Below are 4,714 nucleotides of genomic sequence, written 5' to 3' on the forward strand. Positions count from 1 at the left end.
ACAGGAATTAGATTCTGGCACCACATATGGTCCCTCTGAGCACCACCAAGAGTGATCCTTGAGCACAGAAAAAGGAGTTAGTCCTGAGCATAGCTGGAAGTGGCCCAAAACCCATATATAGAAAGAAAAAGAGTGAGAGAGAGAGAGTACAAAAGGGTAAAGGCATTTTCCTTTCAAGTAACCACAATAGCCACTTTTCTGGTTCAATCCCCAGCACCACATGTGATCCCCAGAAGACCACCAGGGTTCACTCTTGAGCACTGAGTCAAAGTCATTGGTGTGGCCAAGCCTTCCCCCAAAAAGGGGAAGACAATTTGGGGGTGCCCATACACAGAGAGTCTGTCACATGAAGAGGCAGCAAAAGATGAGAATCTTATAAGGAGAGAGGCCTTAGAAACCCACCTCATTGCCACCCTGATTTTAGATTTTCAGTCTCAAGAATTCAGAGTACATAAATGCCTACCGTTTAAGCTTCTCTGTCTTTTAATTACTCCCTGAGCTGACTTGCATGGAAGCACCTTCCCCCATCACAGAGGTGCTGGGTGAACGCAGTAGACAAAGAAGAGAGTTGGAAGATATCAAGAAGGAAAAACTGAGGATGATCAAGGGAGCATCCCATTCAGGTACGAGGAGAAAATGATTGAACCTCTTTAAGGAATATCACTTTTGGGGTTGGGGGGTATGGGAAGAGGAACCAGCTACTCTTGAATATCTTCCAACATTTTAAAAATATTTTTTAATTTAATTAAAGAACTGTAATTTACAAAGTTATTGATAGGTGAGTTTTAGGCATATGATATTTCCACCACCAGTGCCAACTTCCCTCCACCAGTGAAGTTCCCATAGTTCTAACTCCCGCCCCAACCCCTGCCTGTCAACTTGACAGGCACATTACAAAGTTCCAGTGGTTGCAGCTTAGATCTCAAGTTTTTAGTGTTATTGAGTCTGTGTTTTGGATATATGGCTATACTACTCACCCAGATCACCAGGGTAACTGGCCCTGACCCCTGTTCACCCATTACTTCCCATTCTCTTCTTCCTCCCTTGATTTCATTCCTTCTCTGTCCTCTCTAAACGGCGAGTCAAGGTCTTCCAACATTTTGATTCTGTTATGTTTCTCTGCTGAGTTCAGTTTCTCCTGGAGATGAACCATGTTTCCATCTAAAATAAATATACTTTGGGGTCAGATATCTAGGAAGGAAGGAAGGAAGGAAGGAAGGAAGGAAGGAAGGAAGGAAGGAAGGAAGGAAGAACAATGACTGTTTCCTAGGTCACCAAGTCATTTTTGATCATTGCTGTGGAAAGAACTCATTTCATGAAAGTACTCTGATCTGCATTCCAGGTTACCCTCACAGTCAGAATGAACCAGACATACCCTAAAGTGCAGACAGTGCTTCGATTAAAAAGTTAACACATGTTCTTAATGCCAATGAACTTAATAATCATAAATTTTATGTCACAATTATTTTCAAAGTAACACAAAGTTGTGATCACGCAGTAATACATATGTGGCTGTCTTGCAGGGTCATGTTATTTGGCATGGTGGAGCAGGAAAGTTGAGAATTCTATCCTCTGTAACCAAGGAGATTTAAACGTCTTTTTTCATTGTTTGTTGTTGTTTTTGTTTTTTATCGAATCACCGTGAGATACAGTTACAAAGTTTTCATGATTGACTTTCAATCATACAATGATGGAATACTCATCCTTGCATCAGTGTAACTTTCCCAGCATCAATGTTCCTAGTATCCCTCCCACCACCCCCATCCCACCCCAGCCCCTGCCTCTATGACAGACACTTTCCTTCTTACTCTCACTCTACTTTTGGGCATTATGGTTTGCAATACTGATACTGAGAGGCCATCATGTTTGGTCCTTTATCTACTTTCAGCACACGTCTCCCATCCCGAGCGAACCCTACAACAATCATTGACTTCTCTATCCCAGGTGCCTTCTCCCCCAGCTCATAAGCAGGTTACAAGTGTTATTTGTCTCCTGGTTTTCACAAAGATCCAGACCAGGCTGAGGGATCTGACCCCAGGTATGGCAAGTCATGTTAACACCAAGCCCACTGCTTCCTCTCAAACTCTTGCACCTGACTGGAAGAAGGAAAGGCTCCCTTCCCAAAACTCTTCTGTTCTGCACCTTCTGGAGTGTCATTTGAGGATCAGCAACCATTGCAGAGTCATGACAAAAGGATTGATTATACACTGACCATGTGCAAAAACACATCCGTCAGTCTGGGAGCAGACAAAGTGATTCATGTCACCTCCAGACAGTGCTGGGATAGGTCAGCCTGACCTGTTTCTCATTAGAAACAGTGCCTTAAGATCTTTCTGGTGAAGATTAATGACAAGGATTTTTCTCAGAGTGGTAAAATCATCCCCCTCAGTTAATATTTCATCTACCGATCATCTATTTTGTATACAATTTTGACTTGAAATTCAAATTCCAGCAACAGTAACGACATTTTAAAAATAATGAGCTTGCTTTCAAGTGAGGGAGTTAAGGAGTCTGATTTTCTGTTGAATGTGCCCATGAAACAAGTGGATCTGATTCCTCCTCCCTGGGATGAGGTATGTTCTGCAGTCCCAGCCCCTTTTGCACAGCTAAGTGGCATTCCAACTCTGCCAGTGACCCGGGACCCTGTTGTGACCTGGGCAAATCTCCAAACACTGTATTATATCCATGGGGAAGGTTCCCAGAGGAAGCCTCAAAGGGTAAAGCTGGTGGATATGGGGCGCTATTGGCTCCCAGATGGAATAAGATGAATAAATAGCAAACCTTGCGTTGTACTTGCCTTCCCCAGCTAGCATGTTTAATAAAGAAATGGAGATACGAGAATGGAGACAACTGCTCTAGGATCTCACAGCCAGAAGGTCGTAGAGTCAGATTGGAACCAGTCTGAGTTTTTTCCATCATCCTGGCCCACTTATCAGCCTGGGAAATGCTGCTGTCTCCCAGGACCAAATACATACTTCAAATTCAACCACAGGATTTGCTTTCTTGGGATGCAACTATGCTGAGGACAAGAATCTCAAAAAACATCTGCAATCCTCATTTCCTGTCTATGACAAGACTCGGCGTCTCCTCCGCTGGGGAGCCTGGAAGCATGTTCTGCCTCCTTATTTTTTTTTTATTTTTGGCATTTCTGGTTCCATGGAAAACAAGAGCATCAAAATAGCTTGGAGGGTTCCTTTATCTTCCTTCCCTCAATCTACGTCTTTATCTAATTTCCTGGCAATTTACATTTCATTGAATGTATTTTCATAGCTGGATCACTTCAAAATGCCAAAAAAAAAAAAAATCTAATCCATCAGGACCTGTAATGCATGTTATAAAAATTATATTGTAAATATGTATTCATGGTTATAGCCCCCACACATTTAAGTTTGCTCAAGAATTTTATGTGAGTAAAGGAAATTAATTCACCCCATGATTCTCCAAGCAATGTGCCCAGAGAAACCCCAAGCACAGTCGGGTGTGGCCCAAAAAAAGCAAATAAAATTACTGCTACTTCTACTACTACTTCTGCAACTCATAATAATAATTATCGCCTTTGGGGTCTATCACTCAGTGGTAGACCATTTGTCTTGCTTATATGAGGCCCTGAGTTTGATCCCCGGCATCACCTGGTTACGGTCTGCCTGTTGTTCATCAATTTGCTCGAGCGGACCCAGTAACGTCTCCATTGTGACACTTGTTACTGTGTTTGGCATATCGAATACATCACGGGGAGCTTTCCAGGCTTTGCCGTGTGGGCGAAATACTCTCAGTAGCTTGCCAGGCTCTCTGAGAGGGGCGGAGGAATCGAACTCAGGTCGGCCATGTTGGCTGCGTGCAAGGCAAACGCCCTACCGTTATGCTGTTGCTCCAGCCCCGGCATCACCTAAAAAAATTAATTCATAGTCATTTTCTTTCTTTGAAAAGAAAAATTTTTTGACTCTCTCAGCTTCTTATATGTCCTCATTTTTTCAGCTATCTGTCACTGTCACTGTCATTCATTGATTTCCTCGAGTAGGCACCAGTAATGTCTCCTTCATCCTAGCACTGAGATTTTTAAAAGTGCCACATTTGAGACTCTTTTAGGGTCAGGAGAATGAGATCCATCATTGTTACTGGTTTTTGGCATATCGAATACACCACGAGGAGTTTGTCAGACTCTGCCATGCGAGCAGGATACTTTCGGTAGCCTGTCAGGTACTCCAGAGTAAGAACTAAATAATAAGATGCTTCCGGTAACTGGATTTTATAGTCTCTGGGTCTTGGCCGTTGATGGGATTACACAGCACTGGGGGCAGTTGGTGGGTGTAAGCCTACATATTGGAAGGTGGGTTGAGGAGGCCCAGTCCCAATCCGAGCAGGGGTCCCACACACCTGGGTTCCTCTGCCGGTTCCTTCATGAGTGAGGCTCGTCCAAACGTGTGGAGAGTGGCCTTAAGCATGGCTGTGTCTGGAACCAGAGGTCTTCTGCTTCTGGGGCTCTGCTCAGGGTGGGGAGGGAAACGCAATCCACCCTCTTCCAAGGGGCCCAGGTGAGGACAGCCAGGCGCGGAGGCAGTAGGCTCTGCGCTTTTCTCTTCCGGGAGCTGGGTTTTATAGTGTCAGCTATCTAGTGTCTAAAATCTTACTCTGTTGTATCCTTTCAGTCTTGCTCTGACTTCCTCTACGCTTTCATGGAAAATGCCTATAGGAATTCATTAAAATCGCTAATTGG

The sequence above is a fragment of the Sorex fumeus genome, unplaced genomic scaffold (genome assembly GCF_029834395.1).
Source record: "Sorex fumeus unplaced genomic scaffold, SorFum_2.1 ptg000039l, whole genome shotgun sequence".
In the NCBI taxonomy this organism is placed as follows: Eukaryota; Metazoa; Chordata; class Mammalia; order Eulipotyphla; family Soricidae; genus Sorex; species Sorex fumeus.